The sequence below is a fragment of the Furipterus horrens genome, unplaced genomic scaffold (genome assembly GCF_987537825.1).
Source record: "Furipterus horrens unplaced genomic scaffold, mFurHor1.1.pri manual_scaffold_2, whole genome shotgun sequence".
In the NCBI taxonomy this organism is placed as follows: domain Eukaryota; kingdom Metazoa; phylum Chordata; class Mammalia; order Chiroptera; family Furipteridae; genus Furipterus; species Furipterus horrens.
This window is the reverse complement of record NW_028327172.1, coordinates 192,496,317-192,522,278: the sequence shown is the minus strand read 5'-3', so window position 1 is coordinate 192,522,278 and position 25,962 is coordinate 192,496,317. Positions and strand designations below refer to the sequence as shown.

General features: G+C 39.6%; 1 protein-coding gene across 6 annotated transcripts in view; it reads right to left on the bottom strand.

Moving 5' to 3' along the window:
• Positions 1-25,962, bottom strand: part of APBB2 (amyloid beta precursor protein binding family B member 2) — a 328,286-nt gene that overhangs the window by 235,151 nt on the left and 67,173 nt on the right. For all 6 annotated transcript variants that reach the window (XM_090266952.1, XM_090266954.1, XM_090266955.1 and 3 more), the window contains exon 3: positions 1,481-1,582. The gene's annotated coding sequence lies outside the window, so the exon portion shown is untranslated. The remainder of the gene's footprint in view (positions 1-1,480; positions 1,583-25,962) is intronic.

The window sequence follows — 25,962 nt, the reverse complement described above, 5'->3', positions numbered from 1 at the left end:
CTTTCTTTCTGAGGCTAACTTATATTTCCAATCTAAACACCACTGCAAGTATCTGGATCCTGAAGCCCAGAGAATTAATCTTTTGTTCTTTTCATTCCATTCTGTGAACAGATTGTGACTTCCAACATAATCCTCTTTCAGATATCCTTCCAAGATAAAATAACAACTACACTACACAGGATTTCCTTTATTTTAAGGCTAATATGTGAATATAAGACTAAAAAAATTACATAAAATTGTTATCATTTAAAAAAATTCCCTTGCCAATAGTATTTCACTACTGCAATATTTTACTGTAACAAATTAACTGTTTTTGGGAAAAAATTTCAAAGTCCTTCCTTTCAATGAGTTTATATTAGCAGAAACTTGACAGCACTCCGAAATTGTATTTGTTGTTTGTGTGTACTGTATGTGTGTGTATAATATTTTTTTCAGCACAAATATCTTATTAAACTTCAAACAGGGTTACCTTACTATCATAATTATTACAAAATCACACACAATTTAATTATGGTTAATTTATAGTAAGTACAATATCACAATAAAATCTGATCTTATTATTGAATGTCTTTAGATAATTTCTAGAGCAAAGTTCTTTTCTGCTCTGCTTTATTTTAGACATGTTTCAACTAGCTCATTTGTACTGTAAGAAATGGAGAGGAACTATGAGAGACACAAGGCATGCCTAGTCTAGAAAACTATCTAGTAATTAAATGGATGAACAGTTCCTATTGTCAGTGATATTGTCTCTGGAACATGCCAGAAGGGAGGGTGTGTGTGTGTGTGTGTGTGTGTGTGTGTAGTACAGTATAGTAGCTACAACAAAGTAGACTGGCTTTATTATCTTTACAGCCCATTTTACCTTTCAAAAAGGTCAGAGAATAAAACTGAACTTTATAGTCCCAAGCAACTTTTTTCTAAAAGATAGCAAAAGCATTCATACATGTGTCTCAATTAGCATATCTTAAATACCTCAAAAAGGTATAAAATAATAAAACTGACAGGTGAATGGGGTACTTATTGAACAAGTAACTCTACATTTTTGTTTTCCTTTCCAGATAAGAATCAAATGGATTTCAGTATTATTCTAAAAATTCAGAACCAAAGAGCCTATATAAAAGTCTAAAACACCCAAAAGTCGAAAAACTGGACTCACTTTTCTGTCATACCACATTATGTTCCTTTATCTTTAAAATTTAATTTGTCTACTGCATATCCAATAAAAGGTTTTATCGCAACCTTGAGGACTCACTTTTTGAAACCCAAAAGAAGTGACACAATGCAGAGTGTCACCCAAATCTCTTTAGAAGGTTTTTTAAAAGGTCTCCTGAGTCCCTTTCCATGTTCAAATCCATAAGAGTACATACAACTACAAAGCCAGGAAAGAAAAAAAGTAGAAAGGCCACAGAACCTCTGTGAAGTTTCTGAGAGAAGTACAACAGAGTTTTTTTTTTTTAAAGCAAGTTAGAAAATTACTTACTTTTCCCAGGTCTTTGGTACAAAGCTCAGAAGGCAAGTTCCCTTTTCCTGCAAAGTCTCGTTAACAGCAATCACTCAATGAGATCTGGCAGCCTGAATATATCTAAAAATGGTGTAGAGACAAAAAAAGTTAAAATTCACAGATGAGAAATTAAAAATCAAAACACCCCATGGCCATTCAGATTCTCTCTGCATAATTAAAATATAGATTTCACAGGAATATCTAAATGATGAGCTTTGTTAGCTCCTTTTCTTTCAGAACAATATTAACAAGGCTTGCTAAATCTAGATGGTGTTTTGATCTGTTGTCTTATTAAAGTTACTAAAGCAGGAATCCGCAAGACTTCTTGGCAACCATTCATGGTAAAAATGTCCTTCTCAGGGAGTCATAAAAAGCAACGGAGAGAGGATCTGGACTTCTAATTATACTGACTTGGGAGGGAAGGTCTTCCAAAATCACGCTTGCCTGCCCCACCTTCCAAAAATGAGCTCCTCTCGCAACACAGAGGCAGCTGCAATAGAAGGATCAATAACTTAAAGAAAGTCACCAACAACTTTTGAATGCCCTTCCGATGTATCACTTAAGCACTCTTCACTGCAGCAGGTGGGCCTAAGAAGGGTCCTATTATTAACTTTTATCTAATAAAACAGGAAATCCAAAAATTCTGCATGATAGTAACCTCACTTAAGACAAAGGCTACTTCCCCCACAATCCTGTGAATGAATGCATAGATAATAACTCATTCACAAGATTACACAAATTGAGTAGGTAAAACAGATGCCACAGGTAAATCATAACCTCACGTCTGTGCTCTCCCATTCTGGGCCTTATGTTACATGTAATTCTAAGAAGCATGATAAATTCATCTGTGAGCCACAAGAGCTTAAAAAATAGGTCAATTAGACAAAGGCAGAAGGAACTGATACGATAGGGAGTGATAACTGAAAAGCAGACAGAATCCCAGAAACATCAATATGCATCTTTTATTATTATTGTCATTGTTGCTGTCAACACATACACAGTGTTGACTCTCGTGCCAGATTCTCCGTTTTACATGAACTAACTCTGTGTAGGAGACAAGCAGACTAGCTCCTACACATCACCATTTGACCACGGTATACTCAGTTCTGCTATACGTAAACCTTGTGTTCGCTCCAAGACTGATATGGTAGGAAACAATTTGAGCATACCTTGAATCTCATATATTTATGTGTGATTTCATTGCAAGCAACACTAGGTAATAGCAGGAGACTGGGCCTGGGCAGAACCCAGCTGCATACCGATACAGAGAATGCAGAAGTCCGTGCCTCAAACATGTACCAGCAATCTGTTTCCACCGACGTGTACGAGCCACATTGGGTGCCCCAACTTTCCTTCCAATTTCAGGTAACCCTCCTTCCCCACCTGAGAATGACTCACAAGCTGCAACCCTTCCAAGCACTTAGTTCACAAGAAATGGTCAGAGTTTGTCAAGGTAAAGTGCCATATTTATTCATTCCTTAACCACCTGGTATGTGTAAAATGGTGCTACAATTTTTGTTCATTTCCTAATTTTTTAATGTATCACTAGTAAACATTGATAAAGGTTTTGAAGTGCTGTGTCCCTGATTCTATTTATCCCATAAGTGTCGTGAGTTTTACTGCATGATTTTGTATAGCATGGTGGTTTTCAGAAGCGCGTATATCATATTTTAGCAGAACTATACTTTCCAATAGTGTTTATAAGGATGTTTGAGATTTAAACCAGACATGGTTAAATTCTGATTTTTCAAATCTTTTCATTATGTTAAAGGGAATAGCAGCATATGAAATACAATTTTAGAAAGATTCTCATTCACAGTGTTCACAATGATCAAGTATGGACCCTTAAGTGTCAGTTTCAGTTACGTGAAAAACTTATTTATGAGACGCTCCCTAATGATGTTAGATAGATAAAGTGTTAGTTACTGCACTATTCTGTAAAGACGAAGATATCGGTGTTATAAACTTAGATTCTTGCATATAAGAAGGCATAACCATAATTGCTGGAAAGGACAAACTGAATTAAATTACTTTTCATTCCTTTAAACTAATAAATATTTTAAAAGACTCTGAATTTATTCTTTAAAAAGTCTAAGATATACATACGCATAAAAATATGTACTAAGTTTTCTATTATAAATATCATTTAAAGCAGTTTGAAAAATTTAAGTATTCAACAATAAAAAAACAGATTTTTAAAATCTGTAAGATATTAAATGGGAAAATGTTTTAAAGCAGTGTTCATTGGGAATGCAAACTATAATGCAATATGGTCCATATGGTAACAATTTTGTTTAAAAGTGTCTATATCTTTAAAAAAAAGACTAGAATTTTTTTTAAATGTCAATGTTTAAATGGCTGCTAATTCAAGATAATAGAATTAGAGTAGAATAATTTTTATTTTCTTTGCATCTCCCTGTGGTACCCAAATTTTCCACAATAATCACATCTATAATACTTTCCAATTAAAAAGAACAATATGCTCTATAAAAATAAGACTAAGGCATTTGGTGGAAAAACCCTTTTATCCTTACTCTGACACCAGAAGCGTTCTCCATGAGAATTAACAGATCCAGTCTATGACTGAACTCTTAAAATTATATAGTTTCTATGTCGCAGTTCAAGGGCAACCCAGTCCGAACAGGCATGCTCAAAGTATATAAATCCATTACAAAGTCCAAAATATAATCTACTTTTACTAGCTAAAATACTCATGGACTTAGTAAAATACAGATGAAACATTTTTTTAAAATTATATCTTTCTATACAAGCTGTCTTAATGTCTGAAAGAAATTTTGTTCTGAATGAAGAAATTGTGTTCTGGCTAAAGCTCCTTTCAAACAAGATCGAGATTAAAGACATACAAAGAGCGGTGAATTTGGGCATTGGGATGAATGCTCACTTGGGCAGTTTTAAATAGAAAGTAAGAAAAGAGAGATTGATCTGTCTGACCTCCAAAAGAACTCAGTTATATTAAAATCTTCCCAACAACAACAAAATTTGACTGCAAATAATCCATTTGCCAAAAATGGCAACTCCTTAGTCATGAGTGTGCTTGGTTTAACCCCATACACTGACATCACATAAGAACTGAATGGTGAGAGTACTCAGAAGTCAAGAGACTATTTGGGACAACCTGGTCACCACACACCAGAGTTCACTCGCTTATGCTTGCTAAATGATGTGTCCCTTTCCATTTGCAGTTTAACCTTCCTTAAGTACCAGAAATCCAGCAACTATTTTGTACAGAGCAGTTGCTTTACTATGACTCTCCATTCTCAGAAATGTACCGTGAATTTAAAAGTCAGTGTTTGTATGTGTGTGTTTTTGTGTGTAGTTTTATTTCATAACATTACAAAGCATCTGAAACATTCAATGTCATTCAATGTATATATCTGAATAATAACCATATCCCTGCATAGATGTAGTAGTCTTTGCTTTTTTGTTTCGCTTTACTTCCAAAAATGCTGACTTCCATAAAAAACAAACAAAAACAAAACCCTTCTGTTTCAAATCTGCTTTTGTATTTTTAAGCATTTTCATAGGTTCCCTATCAAAGGGAAAGAAAAGCTACTGACATCATGTTTTGTTTTGTTTGAGTGAACAGAATAGGCACATGAACATTTTAATTATGCTATTATACATGAAAAAAGGGCACAGAGGAGATATTGAGTTGCAGAAAAATTAGTTAGTTCAAGTTCAAGTTCAAGATTCCCCTCAGAGACTCTATCATTTTATCAAATGCATGCTGACTACTTTGGAAAATAACTTTCAAATTCTTGGTTTCACAAGTTGCTGCCTAAAATGCTTCACATTTTCACTTTTAATAATTAGTAATGAAATATTATAATCAGCAAATAAATTCAGATACTACATTCAACTATTAGTACTCAAAAAAAACCTATCAATTTTAATTTTTAAAAGAAGACATGCTAAAATATATACCTATCTCTACATACCTCACACTGACTGAAAATGTAGAGCACTAAGGAACTCTCAGTATGAAACCTATATTTCTTAAATTGCTCAAAGAATTAGCATAGGTATAGCTCAGGGGAATACAGCCTCGCAGCATTACTGGATACTAAAAAAAGGGTAACCAATGTTTTCAGAGTCTACCTGGAAAATAAGCAGAAATTATTTTCTCAGGCTCTCTAGTCTCTCCCTGGGCAGAATTCCAACACAATCTAAGTTGGTCTTTGGCGCATCATTTTGTGCATCACTGTGCCACCTCTGGCCCAAAGCCACAAAGACCTTGACTTCTGATGACCTCCTCCTCTCACTGGTCCTTTTCTTTCCACTTCTAAACTCCCAATGCCTTTATGGGAATATTTTAGCAGAAGTTCAGGGGTGAGGGAACTTAAACCAATGATTAATCACTTTTAACTTCCTCTGGATTATATGCAGTTTTAAGGAAAATTACCCAGATCTTGGTTTCTAAATACTTTAGCTCTTTGGAGAAACAATTGGGTACAGGCCTGAGCCAAGGAAAGTACAAGATAAGCCTTGAGCACCTTACTAGGCCAGAAAGCAAGAAGTGCTTCAATATTAATGCACACATGACAAACGGTGGCAAAAGGACACAGAAGCTGCCTTGAAAGGGCTCCACTGGTCATCAGTTTGAACAAAACAACAAGATAATGATAGGGGTGAATTATAACACACTGAATATAAAGGACCATAAACCCATAGGTAATCATGAAAAAGAAGACAGTGGGAAGCTCACCGTTATAAAGAATGTGAGCTAATAAACACCAAAGGAATAGCAGAAATAGAAAATCCTACTTTGCAACCATGGAGGCAATAACTAATTCACTTAAGGATCATTAATGGATGCTAAAACCACTAGCAAAAGGGTTGCTGTGAGTCAGGATCCTCACAGTCTCAGAGCATCACCCCGCGGATTACTTGTCACTTACCTAAGGGGAAGGTATTGTACCTTGAGCTCTGGCACTGCACCTTCCCCAAGCAATGGTTGACAGGATCAGTTATAGGACAAGTAAGTGAACGTTATGTGTCTCTGTAGTATATTTGTCAGAGAAGGAAAACTCTGATTCCAAAAAACCTCCGCTGCCTTGCGGCATACCTCTTCAGGGGAAAGGCTAAGGGAGTAAACCCCGACAGAAAATCCGGAGCCGGAGTCCCTAAGGCGGTTTGACGTTGTAGTCAACACCGGCAACTCCTGCGGCGCACCTGAACCCAAGCTGTATCGACTCCGTCTTTCCCTTGGACCCTTCAGCTGCGAAGAGAGGGGGGGTCTGCTGCATGGGCAACAGCAGACTCTCCATATTACCCTGCCCAGGCTCTGTAGCTTCAGCGTCATCACAAGATGTTGATTCAACACGGGAGGAGACAGATACCATGTCACTCCCGAGTCGGACTGCACAGCCATTCTCGGCGGTGCAGATAGACTCTTAAGAAGCTACACCATCGTCTCTCGAGACGGACGGCTGCCGCCGACGACGAGTATATTTGTCAAAATGCATCATCTGTATCAAAATGCTTATTCTGTATCTAATCGTAAAATAACAAACAAACCCAGACAACTGCGTTGGCATCTTCCAAGGTATCAGTGCCATGAAAGACAAAAACAGGGTGACTGCTCTAGATGAAAGGAAATGAAAGGAACAAAGTGCAACAAATCATTGTTGATGAATCTTAGATGAAGGGGGGGGGGTTATAAAGACATTATTGGAATAATTGGGGAAGTTTGGGTAGGGGTTCAAATATTATCTATATGTGAAATAATACTTCTTAGTGATAATGGTATTATGGGTAATGTGGGAGTATATTCTTGTGCTGAAGGTCTTATCTCTAGAACTAACTCAAATGGTTCAGCAAAAAATAATTTTAAGTGTGTGTGTGTGTATGGAAGAGAGAGAGGGCAAGGGAGGGAGAGCGAGAGGGAGAGGAAGAGAGAGAGAAACAGAGAGAGAGAGAGAGAAACAGAGAGAAAGGAACAGAGAGAAACAGATAAAACAAATTTGGAAAAATGTTATTAGCATCTTCTATGGTAGGCTACCCATGACATATAAAAACTAGTAACCATGGTTACTTGTAGGCTGTATCTAGTCCCTATAAAGAGAGATCATAAAGCAGCTTACGGTTGAAAGAAAACTGACACAAGTAGGAAATGCAGTCCACTGGCGGTAAAGCATTTAGTCCATTAAAAAAAAATGTTTTCCAATTCATTTCTGTTCTATAGCAATTAATGGTTGTTAGCTGGGAGAAAGATTGAAATAGAAAAAGAAAGAAACCCAGGGGCGAGGATGACAATGGGTGAAAATTAGCAACAGAAAAGTTCAGTTCTCCTCCACCCAGTTTGGAGAGTTAGGTCTCAGGGTTTTAACCCATCCTTAAGAAACCCTGTGCAGGTGCGGACATTTCCAATGAGGCACAAAGAGGCGCTTTGCAAGATTTGTACTGAGCAAGCACGCTGACCAGGAGAGGCTGAGCCCTTCATCCTACGCCGCCTCTGGACAAGCCTAGAATGGGTGTGTGCGTCTGAATTACAACCCACGGAAGCAAACATGCATCCCAGACCAACAGCTTTCAGCAGCTGCCTCCAACTCAATGTGTCTGACACGGAATCCCCCCCAGCAAACTCACTCTCATTTCTGTTACCTCTTTTCTTCATCTTACCCAGTCTCAAAAGCACAGCTTTATCTTTTACTTCAGTTCCAGTGGCCCATTCTTCACATCCTCTCTTCCTCGTCCACATCCTCGAGGCCATGTTAGCCATGACGTCTATCATATTCCAGGCCGAAATGAACTGTCTTTTCTTTGTTCTTCCTCAGTATTTCTGTCTATGGCACTCACTTGGCACTTTTTAAAAATATCTTTGCCATACCGCATTGATTCTGCACCTGCTGTAAGCAAGTGCTTTCTCTGTTAACCTCACTTTAAATCAGTGTAATTCTGTGAAGTAGTTTACATTACTTTATCCCTATTTTACCAAAGAAATAGCTACTCAGGTGAAATAAACTTGGCCAAAGTCACCGAGTTGTGAAGTCAATATTCAGAACCTGGTCTTCAGGTTCTACCCTAATACCAAAGTGCTTTGTATTGTTATTCACAGTTTTAAACACTGTCTCCTGTCCCTAAATCCCACAGACCGCCCTTGAAGGAAGGCATCCAGTTTCTCCATCTTTGTGCTCTCTCCAGAGCCCAGCATACTCATAACTCACGTTCACTGATGTTTTAGGACTCAGCGCAGAGATGATTTGTCCTTCTGACCTCCGGCCCCCAACCCTGAAGAACAACCACTCCGTCCTCCTGGCTCTCTGTATGCTTCTAAGCAATATATGCAAGCCTTAACTGCAGAGTGCGTGACAGCCACACGTGGGCCTGGAACACAGTAGGCACTTAATGAGTGTTCACTGAATGAGACGTTTATGCATGAGACAGTTGGGTTTCTCAACTGGGCTGTTATGCCTTGCTAAAAAAATTTTTGATCTCATTCTTATCTTTACCATATATGGAGGGAAATGATTTTAGGCTAGAGTAGAGGGGGAGTGGGGGATGGAAAAGAAGAGAGGGTACAGGTCTTGGCTTTTTGGGTCATGTCCACTTCACATGCTGCCCTGGGGATACTGTGTTCTAGAGCTTTCGCCTTTCAACGCATATGTAGCATCACTCAGTACGAATTACGATTGTACGTCTGAGATGGAGAGCAAGATTTTGCATTTCTAACAAGCTTCTAAGAGACGTCAAAGCAGGTGATCTACAGACCACTGTTTAGTAGCAAAAAGTTCCAGACATTTAGGGTGAAATTATGCCCATTTAAAGAGATACTGCATGTAGGCTAAAATGACAAGACATAAGTTCACAGAGTGTTAATGCTAGTTATCTCTGGATTTCTGCTTTTTGCTTTTCTATAATTCCCACGGACTCTATAAGGACTCTTGCTGATGGAAATAAAAATTTTAAATGCTATATATACACATGCATAAAAACCTGTACATTTGGGCATTTTCACTCTGCATGGCTACATCTTTATTTAAGCAACAAATATATTTAGAAGGACTCGACTTGGGAGATAACAGGTTGGTGAATTTAGCAATTCCCTATGTACTCATTTTTACATGCAGATGAACATAAAACAGCAATTACACTTAACAAGCAGACACTACCACAAGCATTGTTTCAGGTTCCTTTCCCTTAAAATAAAGAGAAAGAATCCGTTCAGCTGAAATACAATAGAAGGCAAACAAATTAAGGACAGAAGAACAAAACAAGCAGGCGCTTCACTGAACCCCTTCCAAGTGGGTCAATAGAACCTCCTGAAAGTTGAACCGGAGGTGAAAGTGTGTCCTCCCGGCAGAGGCAGGGTGGGCTGGTCCCAGGGCAAGGCCAGATGGGATAAATTAAAGCAGCCCTCCCGCGCACCTGCAAGTGAGGTGGAACGAAATCCTCAGAAGAGCCCCAATTCCAAAACATAACAAGGAGAGATACTTAGGGAAAGGCAATTTAGGGTGCACATTTGCAAGAAAACATTCCCCAAATACCCAACTCTTTTTCAGTGGAGTTCCAAAAGATGCCGGGGTTATTCTGTAAGTTGTATAAGTCACAGACCTGGCAGGTGGGCATTTCACACCCACTGCAATACCTGCCTCATTTCTAGACACTTGCCCAGGCATTCCTGTCTATGACTGTGAAGAACCCAAAACAAAGAAGAAGCCCAACCTCCCCATGACATTACCAGGCTGTTCTGGTCAAAGTGGAACTAACGAGGCTCTACATCCTCTGCTTTCCAACTCAACTCTCTTCCAACTTCCAATTAAGAGTTTCCCATCACAGGCTTCAGGTTTTCATATGGCAATTCCACCCACAGTCCTGAGTTTTGGCCTTAAAGAAATACTGTGAAACTCACTGTGAAATTACCCACAAAGATGAGAACTTACTGTCTGGAAGACTTATTTACACAACGGAACTGAAAATCACTTCCGTGTGTCTGCACAGTGGTATTAAGGAGGTGGTTTCATATCTTGGAAACTTAGACACACTGGACATTTGGCTCATTGGAAACAATGCGTCATCGTATCTCTGCTGACTTCAGGGAGCCTAGTGCCAGACTACTCCAGACAAGTGAGCATATGCTGAGTTATTAAAGTGTGAGCACTTGAGATTTCGAAACCAGCATCACAGTCATCATCTTCACTGGTGGGAAATCTGAATCTCTCTGGACTTCCTTACATGTATTTTATTGAAATTCAGTATTGTTTTTATTTTGAATTACATTGATAATAGAAAGGGTAGGAGAGGGGGAAAGCACCATAACCTTCTCAGTACTGCAAAGCTTTAATGTCTTACTATCTTGGTTGCAATTTTATATTTAAAGAGATTTAAGAGGCATGGTAATTTAAAAAAAAAAAGATAATACATGGTCTTTTGCTTGGGTTCTGATTTTTAAAATTTTTTAATGCCAAAGACTTGGGGGACAGATTTGGCAAATTTTATTATGGACAGTTATTAAATAGTTGGGGGCTATTGCTACTTTTGTTAGCTGTTATATAGGTATTGTGTTTTACTTAAAGCAGCCTCCTCATTTCTTGGAGACACATGCTAAAATTTTCATGGTAAAATGTCATGATATCTATAATTTATTTCAGCAAAATACATATAATATGTATAAATTTATACAGATGAAATAAACAGAGAAGAATGTTAATAATTGTTTAAAGTAGATAGGGAGTCTATTGGTGTTCATTGTCCTCTTCTTTACTTTTCCCTACATTTGAAAACTTTTAGAATTAAAAGTCTAAATTTTTATCAATAAAAAGACATTTACGACCTTACAGTTTTATCTCCCTGATTCTATTGTCTTGCCACACTGGACTACATCCACCCAGAGTCGGTGATTTTCTTTCCTCCAGGAGACATTGTGTCCTACCTTCCCCGCCACTGAACCTTATGTATTATATTTTCTCCACCTGGTATTCTCTCTCTGGTCAAAGTCATTTTGGTGGGAGTTGACTTATTCTTTTAGGTCCATTTCAAATGCTGCCTTTTATAGGAAAACTCCCCCCCCACAACTTAATGCATCTCCCTTTTCTGACTCCCCATAACACCCGGCACCTCCCCTCACATGGATTACATTCCGTCTTGCCTGGTACAAACAGACGCTAACATTTACGGAGAACTTCCCACGTGGAAGGCCCTGGTCTACATACTCTCTCATGTGTTCTTTCATTTGCTCACTTTATTCCTACCCCGCTAAGGCGGGAACTGTTATCACCCCTTTTTCTCAGGTGAGGAAACAGGCTTTGAAAGGCTGGGTAGCTCACCCAAGTCACAAGGTGAGGAAGTGGCAGTTCCAGCTCCAACGGCTCCCAAACTCTTAAGCACTAATGTGCATGTCACTTGCTCGGTGGCCTGATCCTTCCATACTACATATAACAACTCGAGGGAGACAGAGCGCCTTATTTATTTATTCCCTCAACCAGTATTTGTTGAAAGCCACTCTTGTCAGGAAACAATGGCTCAATGTGATGGAATAAAGTGGTGAGTGGAAAAGGGCAGTTCTTGACCCAGATAAAATTAAAAATAAAAAATTCTTAACAAACTATGGACTTCAGTTAATAATAATGTATCAATATTGGTTCATTAATTGCAGCAAATGTACCATATTAATGCAAGATGTCAAAATAGGAGAAACAAAATGAGAGCGTGTATGAGAACTTTGTCCCATTGTCTTAATTTTTCTGTAAATCTAAAACTAGTATTTTAAAAAGTCTATTTTTAAAAAAGAAAACAGAAGGTGACCGTGAGGTTAGTTTTCCTGATTGGCTCATACAGCCCCTCTTACAGCAATTCCAAAGAAGAGGGGTCCAGTCATCTTTAGCAAAGGGAATGGCACTGAAATGCGCGGATGGGGCCTATGTGGGGACTGAACTCCAAGTAGGATCTCCAACTGAATGGGTGGCATGTGTTTTTACAGCCTAATCCCACACATCTCTATCCATCCCCACCTACAATGCTAACACATTTCGGGGTCCAAATTCTTCAGCTTAATGCACTACAATTTAATCAATATTCTCAGGAAGGAATTTACCACACCTACCCACTCCTCTGAGTCAACTCAAGTTTTTTGTTTTTTTGTTTTTAATGTTAATGAATGGTGACTTTTTAAAAAATTTTTATTTACTTTAGAGAGAGGAGAAGGGGAGAGAGAAAGACCTTGCATGCCCCCAAGCAGGGCCCCGGCCCACAACCCAGGCATGAGCCCTTGGCAGGGAATCTAAGGGGTGACCCCTCGGTTCACAGACCAGCGCTCAGTCCACTGAGCCCCACCAGCCAGGGCACAACTCGAGTTCTTAAAGAAAGTCTCAGAAAGCCTCTAGGAAGTTCAATTTAAAAAAATCGTGTTGGTATTTTTTTCTTAAAAATCAAAGCCCCAGTTTTCAAGTTACATAGCCATCTCAGACCCAGAGCTTTAGGCATCTACAAATTAACATCCTCAACCCTACCATGCCTGATTCTTCCCTAAAGAAGAGAACTTTCAGGTCCCCTATCCAGGGACTTCTCTCCACGGTAATAAATGGCTCTCCACTGCATTAGTGAGATCTGGTAGACTTCCACATATAAAAACCTCAAAGTGGAGTTAGCCTAATAAATCACCATGAGTGACAACAACTCTATTTTAGATCAAACTCCTAGAAAACTACAGATGAGCCAGGAAAGACACAGAGCATGACAAATATGTAAATATTTAACAGACACCATTTGATAATATTAGCCACAATAATAACTAAGAGCATTAAGAGTACCTCAGTGTTTACAGTGCATTTTGTAACTTGGTCTCATAAAAGTACTGTGAAAAGGGTGGTAAAGATATCACCATATTATAGATAAGGAAAACTGAGGCTTATCATTGAAGTCAGAACTCCTTCAAGTCCACCACTGCTGACTGGTCCCCACTCCAGATTCCTCCAGGCATGGCTCAGTGCCAGCTGTGTTTTTGCTCTCTCCAGCCAGCAAGACAGGCGCTCTCTCCCCTTGTAATTTTCCACAGTACTGCCCTCATCTCCGGAGGTGCTCTCTCTCTGCAGGTAGGTCATTTGTCTGTTCATGCATCCAACCTCCTGAGCAAAATTACACACACCGACTCAGGACCAGGGAATGGCCTTGCTTGTGCTTACAGCCCCTGCATGTTAACACGATGCCTCCCCATGGTGGGTGCTCCCCAAACCAAATGGCCCACGTCCACACAAACGATCCTGGGCTGTAAAGCTTACCCAGGGGCAAAAGTCGTTAAACAGAAACATACTCTGTTCTGGTTCCCAAAAACTAACGGGAAGTTCAAGATGACTGTTTTCCCCTGATCTTAAAGCAAAATAAATTACATTTGTTTTACAACATGGCTGATAACCATAACAGAAAAGAGAGAGTTTTGTTTTCCCTCTGAGTCCTCAGCTAGGCCTCCAATTCGGGGCCAAAAACATTTGGGGAAGGTGCCACAGGTCCTGGTTTTCATCCAGATTCCAGAAAGGGGGAGAGCAAAATGAGTCTTCCCATCCATATAGCTTGAGTTCCTCTTACAAAATAACACCTAAAACTGGCATATGCGTGTTTCTCTTACTGTAGACTTATTGGCCAACTTGACCATTTTGTTATAAGAACCTTCGATTCTCAGAATCTAAATCAAATGAAAAGTCAAATATTTTTAAAAGATCAAATCATTTAAAAAAAAAAAAAAAAAAAAAAACTTCTCCGTCCTCTGGTATGAGACACAAAGCTCCTGACTTCGCCCAGAGAGTGACTAATTCAGAGTTAACTGCTCCTGCCTAAAAGGAAACCAAAGGCCTGCAGTGTGCCAGGACATCCCAGCAGTTGCTGAAAAAAGCAGTTTACTGAATAGGACTTCTGTGTCTTCAAAGTTTTACTATGTCCAATGGTGGAAAACTAAAACCACTGGGATCAAAGAGGCTAACATTCAATGCTTGCTTTGTTTGTTTTTAACCAGAATAACCAAAACTGAATATAGTTCAGAGGTTTTAAATTCTGCTTCACTGTAGTTTTCCTTCTGTGTCCAACTAGAAGATTTTTTTAAAATAATAAAATGCTTAATTCTACCATCAGTAACACAAGTGCTTTGAATTTTTTTTATCAGAAATGAGAGATGAGGTGTGTAGACCGATCAAAACGTTTCCTTGTATATCCAATGGCACGTACTGCAGAATCAAACACCACTGAAATTATTAGAAATGTCCTCAAATTTCAGTTAATAAATTGCTCCTCTGCTCTCATCAGAAAAGTGACCGCAGAATAGAAGACACAGGGTGTGTGTGTGTGTGTGTGTCCGTGTGTGTGCGTGCATGTGTGTGTACACAAGCACATGTGGTGTGCACACTCTTACAGGTGCTCATCTGCGCTGTGCCTGGGGGTGGGGTTAATGCGGGGGAGGGCAAGCATCAGAGCTGGAACTCATAAGAGGTGTCTTAGGCGTCTCCTAAGAATGGATGTCACTTGCCCCTTTGTTTGTCCACCCTGTTCTTTGTTCCAGGTGGCTGACCATTTAACAAGAGGCGCCCCTGCCCTCTGGCTCATGACTGGGTTTGGCCAATGGAGAGCTTCTCACAGGAGGGCACCCAGGGGAGAGCAGAAGAGGGGAGAACAACTCCCACCCAGCAGGGTCCTCTCAGGTCACCAGTCCTGTCAGGTGGCCACTCCACAGAGCTCTCTGTCTCCCTGTAATTGCCCCTCCCTCACCCCTCAGGTCTCGAGTGGAAGAAGTTTGGCTGCTATACGCCCCAGGGCATTGCACTGTCTTTGGGGTTCCCCTACACCCTGCCCAAGTTCCCAATTTGAATGTGCCACCTGTTTCTTGATGGGACCTGAACTAATATGTAGACCTAAAGCCTTTGAATGTTCACTAACAAGATAATGCCCTGTAATTAGTACTGGTTTGATCCCACTTCTATGACAGCCTGACATCAATTATGTCAGAGAACAGTCACTCTACAATAGTTCAGAACCTTTTAAATAAAGCCAACTGCTTTGGCTGGTGTGCTGACATGGTTGTTGTGTGTTTGTTTTAATCCACAAAATGTCATCATCTGTAATAAATTACACAGTAGTGAAAATATATTGAATACTTGTGGCTTACGTGATCCTTTTTTTCCAGCCTTATTGAGGTATAACTGACATATAAAAGTGATATTTAAAGTGTACATCATAGTAAATTGATAATACATATACATTGTGAAAGGATTCCTCCCATCTAGTTAATTAACACATCCGTCACCTCACATATTTATCTGGGGTTTTTGTGTGTGTGAGAAACTTTAAGTTCCACTCCCTTAGTAAATAATACATTGTTATCAATGATAGTTACCATGCTGTACATTATATCTTCAGGACTTAGTTATCTTACAGCTGTAAGTTTGTACCCTTTTACCAACCTCTCCCTATTTTGCCCACCCCAGCCCCTGGAGACCCTTTCCTACTCTGTTTCTATGAGTTTGACATTTTTTTTTTTTTGGATTCCACATACACATGATACCATATATTATATGTCTTCCTCTAACACGTCACTTAGCATAATGCCCTCAAAGTCTACCCATGTTGTTGCAAACAGCAGGATTTCCTTCTTTCTTGTGGCTGAATAACAATCCATTGTATGTGCACATGTGTCTGTCTATATGTGTGTGCGCATCTCACATCTTCTGTATCCATTCGTCAGACATTTGGATTGTTTCCATATCTTGACTATAGTGTAAATAATGCTGCAATGAACATGGGGGTGCATATTTCTCTTTGAGGTAGTGTTTTCATTTTTTCTTTTTTTGATAAACACTCAAAAGTGGAATTTCTGGATCATATGGTAGTTCTATTTTTAATTTTTTGAAAAACTTCCATGCTGTTTTCCACAGTGGTTGCAAAAATTTACATTCCCACCAGCAGTGCACAAGGGTTCCCTTTTCTCCACAACCTCACCAGCACTTATCTCTTGTCTTCTTGATGATAGCCATTCAGACGGGTGTGAGGTGATATCTCACTGTGGTTTTGATTTGCACTTCCCTAATGATTAGTGATAAGTATCTTTTCATATACCTGTCGGCCACTTGTATGTCTTTGGAAAAAGTGTCTATTCAGTTCCACTGCTCATGTTTTAATTGGATTGCTTGTTATTTTGTTACTGAATTGTATGAGTTCTTTATATATTTTGGATATTAACCCCTTATCCAATATATATAACTTGTGAATATTTTCTCCCATTCAGCAGGTTGCCTTTTCTGTGTAGAAGCTTTCTCATTTCATGTAGTCTCACCTGTTTATGTAATCCTTTTAAAAATGTAAATCAGCCCTGACTGGGTGGCTCCAGTGGTTGGAGCATCGCCCTGTATACAAAAAGTTTGTGGGTTTGATTCCCAATCAGGGCGCATACAAGAGGCAATAGACGTTTCTCTCACATGGATGTCTGCCTGCCTGTCTGCCTGCCTGGCTGTCTATCTGTCTCTCAAATCAATGAATATATCCTTGGGTAAGGATTTTTACAAAAAGAAAAATAAGTCAGATCAAGTCAGCTCTATGCTCAAAACCTTGTCCTCCCTCTCAGAAGTATATATGTTTGGTCCTTGTTGTGCCCGTCATAGCTTGCTCCTCACTCCATCCAAAGGAGGTTATTGCTGTTTGTATGGAAAATAATGAAATAATTAATAAGTCATGATATAAGGATAAACTCTATTTCACATACAACTTTAAACCTACTTTGCCCCCACTCTGTATTTATATTTTGGCTTCACCTCTGAATTAGTCTTCCCTTTCTTTGTTCGCTCGGCTCTAGCCTCAAGGGCAGCTTTGCCAGGATCACTGCCACCTGAGGGCCTTGGCCCTTGCAGTTCCATCCACCTAGAATGCCACTTCCTGGGTCTTCACATCACTGATTCCAGCTCACCTATAACTGCTCTAGAAGGCCCCTGCCTGTCACCACCTCTTAAGCAGCCCTCTCTTGCTTCCAGCTCTCTCTCCCCTTGATTTTTCTTCACTGTGCTTATCACCCTGATGCATTATATATTTATTTGTTACAGTCCATTTCCTCCTATAAGAATGCACGGCCCTGAGGAGCCAGGACCTTCCCCGTTAGGATCACCACTCATGTTCACTGCCTACAACAGTGGGTGGCGTACAGTCCGCACTCAATAAACATTTGTGGAATAAATGGATGACTTTGTTAGGGCAAAAGAAAAAGAACTGCTGGTCTGCTTTCTTAATGACAGCAGCCAAACCTCCCATGACCAAGAAAATGTCCAGTGGCCAGCTTTTAAAGATGCTATAGAAGGGATTCTGTTTAAATTAAAAGAGGAGTTTATGGAATAATGAGCCATCCTACATGAGGATTTTCCACACTGCACATCAAAACCAGCCCCATTCACGGTAAACAATAAAAAATATGAATAAATTTAAAGAATTGTTTAAACCAGGGGGGCAAAGGTTTTCGGTAAAGGGCCAGAGATAACTTACACGTTGTAGACCACGGAATCTCTGTCACACCTGCTCCACTCTGCCGCAGTAACACAGGGGAGCCACGCGCAATGCGTGAATGAATGAGCACAGCTGTGTTCAACGGCACTTTACTTGCAGACGCTGAAATACGAATTTCATATAGTATTCAAGTGTCATGAAATATTATTCTTTTTTTTTGTTTTCTCAACTACTTAAAAATGTGAAAACCATTCCACATCATGGGCCATAGGCAACAAGCTGGATTTGGCCTCTGAGCTACATGACCCCTGGGGGTGAGGGGGATGGGTAGAGGTGGAAGCGGGTATAAGGGGGATAAACAGTGATGGGAAAATACCATTTTTAAAAAAAAGAAAGGAAAAATATAAATAAATGCATCATTTCTAAGGGTGGCTTTTTTTTTCCTATACAAAAATATATGTAGTCCATCAGTCTGATAGATGTCTACAATTAATTAAGCATGAAATAACTGTATTTGTTAAAATATAATAAGCGGATGAACAGTTCACTGGGTGAATAAACATTTCTAATTCACTTTTAGGACCGTCTTTCCACCCAGATTTTGGTCATTTTGAAACAAATTCTGATGGCAAAATTTTCCTCATCTAAGTATCTCATCTTCCACCCCACTGAAAAAAAAATTTTACCCTACTCCTCCTTCCTTTACCAGAAAGGGGAACTGTAATAAAATCTTAGTTCAGAGAGAAGATGGCCTCCCAGGCTTTGGGGCAAGGCAAGTTCCAGTGTGATGTTTTATGACCAAGTGTACAATGTGTTGCTCTCAAGTACTTTTAAACACACCCTGTTGTGTGGGCTCTGGAATGAGAACTATTCTGATTGCAGGTGCTGCCAGAAGTCAGAGTCATCTGTCCCCATGAGCCATAAAATTTGCTGAGAAGGCCATGCTAGGAGATGGCATGGCCAAAACATGTTATTTCATAACTGAAAGCAAAAGATTTTAAGTTTTTCTCAATTATAATAATAGTCTCATCTCTGTTATATAATAGCAAAATATGAAAACAAACAATCTGAAGAATTCTTCTTGGTATTACTCAGAAAAGGCATCATTAACATGAAGGACATCTATTTGACCCTAGCTTCACAGTAGAGAATGGCAACCCTTTGCGTTTGGTCTCCAGATGTTTTAAATATCCTGATGTTGGGTGTCTCAGAAACCTGATCGAGAAAGAAATTAAGAGGAAAGTTTTCAATATCTGCGCCCCTCATTTTCTCCCACACACTCCTCATCATTCACCAAACCCTGTTCATCCCACCCATGGAATCCTTCCCCAGTCTCTTCTGGCCTCTCCATTCCCACCACCACAATCCAGGTCATTTTTCTGCTCAGGTACTACCAAATCTTCTCCAGAAGATGACATCCATAAAACAGGAACAATGAACTACTCCCTTTTGAACCCCTGGCACCTAGCACAGGACCTGACACACAGGAGGAGCTCAAGAAATATACAGGAAGGCAACACTCACGTGCATAACATTACAGGCCCCTCTCAACCTGGCGCCACTTTCCATTTATAGCCTGTCTTCAGTCACTCCCCACACCATACCCTCCTGGGCCTCACAGACATGCTCATTTGTCCTTGAACATCTCCGGGCACATGCCTGCCTCTCCCTGAAACATCATGCCTCTCCCCCACCTGTAGGCCTTGGAAAGTCCAAATCCACATTCAAGGCCTGAGGCCGAAAGGAAGAATTACTTGCTCCTTCACTTAGTTTGCACAGAACTTTGGACACACTGTCTTTGTGGCTGTCTCCCGAAAAGAGTGTGCGCTCTGAGGGCAGGGCTTGTGTCCTTTGTTTATTGTTTATTCTCAGTGACTGACCTGTAGTACATATTAAGTGCCTCTTGAAAGCTACTTATTCATTCATGCAACAACTATTGATCAAGCACCCACCTTCTACTGGCGCTGTTCTAGATAACAGGGATATATCACTGAACACACACACCAAAAAACAACCTTGCCCCTTGGAATTTATATTTCTTAATTTGTATTTATATAAATTGCTCTCAGAATTTTTATTATAGTGAGGAGAGAGAGGTAGTAACAAAACATAAGTAGAGTATGTAGCATTTAAGAAAGGGATAAGTTCCACAGAAAATAAAATAAAGGATAAGGATTTGGGAAGGATGAGCAGGAAGGTTTGCCATTTTCAATATGTCATTCCAGGTGGGTGGGGCAGGTTTCACAGACAGCGGAACATCTCATCAAAAATTAAATGAGAGAAAGACTTAGCCATGTGGATATCTGGGGAAGAGCCTACAGGAGGAACAGAAAGAATGTAAAGTCACTGAGGCAGGAATATGCCCAGTGTGGTCAAAGCCAGCGCCGGAGACAGTAGGAAGCTGGGGGAGAATGGGAGGAGATGAGGTCAGACAGGCAAGGGGGGCATCATATGGGCACTCTCAGGCAACAGAAGGGACTTCATCTTTCATCATGAGGACAGAGACGTCATTGCAAGTTTTGAGCAGAAGAGTGCCATGACTTTTTACAGAACCACTGTACTGAAAATAGCCTGTGCAAGGCCAGGATAGAATTAAGGAAGGCAGTTGGAGGTCCCTGCAATACTCCAGGTGAGACAGAATGGCAGCTTGGGTCAAGGTGCCAACAATGGATATGTTCTAAAGGTAAAGTCAATGAGGTTTTCTGACAGAGGGGACCTTGGAGACATGTCTTCATTTCTTCCTTTTCACTAATAACGGTGAAGCCGCTGCCCAGATCCTTCTCCTCCTTCCTAGGTGGCTGTAAAAGGCTCCAATTTGTTCTCCTCACCCTCAATTCTCTCCTCCATTCATCCTACAAACCGCCACAGGGTTGGTGTTCAGAATGGTGCTCCCATGATGCAACACCTGCTCCCAGTGGACCTCTCCAAAGAGCAAAGACCTGCTCCAAAGCCCTCCACCCACACCAGTACCCCCAGGTTTTGTCATTCTTGATACCCAGTAACAGTGGAATTGTTTGACTTTTCTATATTACAATCAATTTACATTCACACACAATATATACACATATATGTATTTTGCATACTGTCTCCTTAATCTCCCTAATAGATTACAATTCCTCTACTATATTTCAAAAACTTTAAAATATGGTGATTATAATTCCTCTCATGCCTAAGCATAAGAGGGTCAGATATCAGTACATAAGCTATAAAGAAAAAGGGCAAAAATAAATATCACCAATTTTGATGATCTATCAGACCATTTTAAGAAAAAGAAGTTAATTTAAAAAAATTGAAACTAGAGAAATATATGGCTTGTTGACTTTTAAAAACAAAATATCAATTATAATAGATGGAAATATGTATACATAAGAGATGCCAAAATGAGTTTATTCTCCATACCTCCACGGCCTATATTCTAAAGAAAAATTGTCACCTTCCTATCTATTACTAAATTTCAGCGTTCAAACTAAGACCAAAGGAGGTAAATCACACCTCAGAAAAATGAATAAAACAGTTTCCAGAGAAACCTATCAAGAGTTGAAGAGTTAAGTAGTTACTGCTATTGGAAGAGTTTAGGGGAGTCATCTCCTTTGACCTATGACCTATGTCTAGGGGTTTTAATTAAGAGGAAAGCAAAATCTGGACACAGAAGTCAAAAGACATTTAAAAGGCACACTGCCTTTATCTGTGCATCAGTCATTACTTCTAGTCCAAACAGGCAGGCCTTTCTTAGCAAACAGCTTTCCTGATTAGCAATCAGATTTTGGAGACTTCCAAGGCTACCTCCAGCCTTATAGTCTGAAAGGCAAACACAGTTCAGTCCAAAGCTCATATTTAAAGCAAACAAACTGAGCATAAAGGTACACTTTCAGACACACTTCAGCAAGATGGGATTCTTTGTCCTTCAAATCACATTTGGTAAACATCTGTATTTTTTTCTCTTTCTCTTTCTCTTTCTCAACTCAATGTTTTAACTTATAAGCTTTCAAGGGAACGTTTGCTGGCCTAGCACATAGTTTACCACTTTGTCCACAAAAATTACCGACTTCCTCTGCATGCAAAGAGGGTAAGAAAGACTGACCAATGAACATTAAAAAAAAATTTACAGTTTTTCAAAACATTTAGTAGGGTTTTATAGACTATATGAAAATATAATGAAGCTAAGTGATCCTTGATCATACTACCCAGCTAGCTCCTGATTTTTTTTAAAGGAAAGGAAAAAAGTAAATGAACCTGTTTAGAAAACTCAAATAATACAGAAAAAAAAAAAAAGTTTTCCAGTGTATGAGCAGTTCATATCTTTTTAAGAAAAAAGGTATCTACCAGCATATATATATTTAAATTATACAAAAAAGAAATGGTATTCATATGGTTCTACAAAACATTTTTTCATGTTATATAGATACACGCACATGCGCACGCACATATATATATATACATATATATATATGCAATAAGTGTGTGTGTGTATTACAATTCCAAATCAGCACACATACAGAGCTACTACTTCATTCTTTACAAACATGCTAAACTATAATTTGCAAAATATCTTGGCATGATTTCAAGTGAACCTATTCATGAAATTGCTGGTGATTTTCAGTTTTGAAATACATCAACAAATTGCTCTCTGATGGTGTCTATTTTAGAAGACAATTTAATTATAGACAGTAGTCCATTTTCTGCATGTTTTGTAAGTATTATACCTGACCTGCTTTGTCTCAAACTGCAGCACAGCACCAACCACCAGACAACCAATCAATCCCAGACCATGTCAAACTCTTCTCAACAACACCAACTTTGAACCAAACCAGAAACATCTCAGAGCAAAGCTGGAGGTTGGCAATCAAGACTTTGTAAAGGGTTCTGTGTGGCTGACCTGTTACTTTTTTCTATAGTCTTTGTCTAACACACAACTGCAGGAAAAGAAGGCAAAGAAGATTAACAGCTGCTGGGTACTTACCTTAGTTCATTCGGCCACTATAACACAATACCACACAGGCTGGGTGGCTTATAAACAATAGAAATTTATTGCTCACAGTTCTGGAAGCTGGAAATCCAAGATCAAGGTGCCAGCATGGTCGCCTTCTGGGGAGGGCCCTTTTCCTGGTTCATAGCAGAAAAGGCTGGGAGCTCTCTGGAGCCTCTTTTACAAGGCACTAATCTGATTCATGAGGGCTCTGCCCTTATGACTTAAGCACCTTCCAAAGTCACCACCTCCTTCCACTATCGTCTTTGAGAGTTAGGATTTCAACATATGAATTTTGCGGGGACACATTAATTTAGGTCACAGTAATACTTTTAATGAAGAATGCTAGCAGTTGAAACTACTAGGAAAGCAGTAGGTAGAGAGGAGTCACAAACCCTCATGGAGTTGAACACCTTCGACCCTCCCCATTGTCAAATTCTAGGGCGCTACAACAGCAGCCCTAGAACCAAAAGGTTCAAAGTTCCCCCATCAAGGAATGCAGAGTGGGGATGGAAACAGTCAGGAATACTTTAAAAAGAATGTCCTTCTTCCTTTCTTCTCTAAGTAGCCGCTTAGGAGTGTCTGATTCCCCCAACGACCAGATACCTCTGGACAACACAGCACACTGACGAGGCAAGGCTGAGCTCCATATATACCTGGCTGTAAAACCTGGGGCAGACTCCTCGAACATGCCTGCATTTTCATTTCCACCTCTGAGGGTCTAATTAGGTGTTTTCTTTTCTGAGGTAAAAGGACTTGAAAACTCCCATTCACTGACAACCTCCTACCTCTACTTATTTATCAAAAATAATAAAATGCCACTTCTCCAGATTAATCTACATTCTCATTAGCACTCTCTCCTTGAAAATTCCAAAGCATTCTATTCATATATTACTTTGAGCCTTTATTATCTCAATAGGGTATAAGAATAATGAATGATACTTAGAGAGAGAGAGTTTTCTATAGGTCAAACCACTTTATGTGCATTGCTTTCACTTATACTGATATATAATAAAGTTGTAAAGTTTGAGAAAAGGTTCAAATTCAAATTTAAATTAGCAGATGTGAGACTTGGATAAAATCATTTGGTCTTTCCAATCCTTGGCTTTTTTACCTATAAAACAGGGTAACACTGTCTTTCTCACAGAACTGATGTGAAGATCAAATAAAGTTTCTCCCTCCATCCCCACCACCACCAGAGGCTGAGAAGGTGCTTAAGCACTTAACATATGGGACACGCTCAATGAAATGTTAGCTATCCCAAAAGAGCTTATATTTTGGCTGTCTCTCCCCGAGGATATTACATTTTATTCCCTCTAGCACTACCAACGTAGACTTCCATAGACGATAGCACTAACAAGTTAACTTGGAATTTAACTGAATTGCAATGAACTAGTAAAATTAATTTAGCATCTCTCATCACTCATAAATGAATGCCTGCTCAAGATCATCAGTCATTTTTAATCCAGTTTTAGAATCATTGAGGGCCTCAAGTCACGGCTGGAACTCCAGACTGTTTATTTCTGTAAGAAGTCTTTGGTAAAGTCACTACCCTCCTACTTCCCTGAGCACTGTTCACACTTGAGACAGACACCAGAAAAGAGCCACAGCACTAACGAACTATTTGCAACCTTAAGTCTTCAAGAAAATCACCCTGATAAAACCAAGCATAGAACAGTCACTAAGATGCTAACATCTGTCTTGAAAGGGCCTCAGCTCCATGATGATTGCAGGAAAACTATTTTCTTTAATTCTTAGAAAGGGTTTGCTAGCATATTGCACAGAGAAGTTTCCTAAGGGAAGCCAGATTGATGCTGATCTTCATTTTTTAAATAAATTCCTGGGCTTGGATGCTGACTATATGCAACATCTAAGAGATTACTTTTGTTTACACATGAAGCCGCGGTTCATCTTTTTCAAGCAAATAATCAATTTGGAAATTTCAGAAATTCTGAACAGTCATGTCATAAATACAGATCTTACTTGAACAATATAATCAAATTAAATGTTTTATTCATTCCAGGTCACTATTGGGTGAAGAAACTATTGTGTGTTCTTATATCAGTAACTACATTAAAATAAATAACTGACTACATGTCATTTGAATGTGGTATCTTAGAAGGCTGTTAAAGAAAACCCAATACTTCAGAGATTTAACATAAAAATGTAAAGACAAGCGACAAGCAAAAAAAGTCAAAAAAAATCAAAACATGTAATATTCCAAACTTTATTAATGTATTTCCCTGGCTGGTTTGGCTCAGTGGATTGAGCGTCGGCCTGCGAGCTAAGTGTCGCTGGTTCGATCTTCCAGTCAGGGCACATCAGAGAAGGAAAACTCTGACTCCAAAAAACCTCCGCTGCCTTGTGGCATACCTCTTCAGGGGAAAGGCTAAGGGAGTAAACCCCGACAGAAAATCCGGAGCCGGAGTCCCTAAGGCGGTTTGACGTTGTAGTCAACACCGGCAACTCCTGCGGCGCACCTGAACCCAAGCTGTATCGACTCCGTCTTTCCCTTGGACCCTTCAGCTGCGAAGAGAGGGGGGGTCTGCTGCATGGGCAACAGCAGACCCTCCATATCACCCTGCCCAGGCTCTGTAGCTTCAGCTTCACTGGAGAGGACACTCCAGCGTCATCGCAAGATGTCGATTCAACACGGGAGAAGACAGATACCATGTCACTCCCGAGTCGGACTGCACAGCCATTCTCGGCGGTGCAGATAGACTCTTAAGAAGCTACACCATCGTCTCTCGAGACGGACGGCTGTCAACGACAATATTAATGTATTTATCATAAACATCCTCATTACGGAATTACACAAAAGTGGTTTCTCCTAATGAAAGCAAATCCTAGGAATTCTCTTTACTTTTGCACTGGCTCCCTGAATATGACTAACTTGATGTGAGTTTTCTTCATCTACAAGCAAATGATTATAAATAGGCTGGAGCCTTCGCAAATGTAATTGCACCACAACTCAAATTTCTGTGGCTCAAAGCACAACACCCTACTGAAAGGAAAGAGCAGTTAGAAAGTTACCATCACCCAGCCATATTTTGTTTTCGCTCCCTAAGTA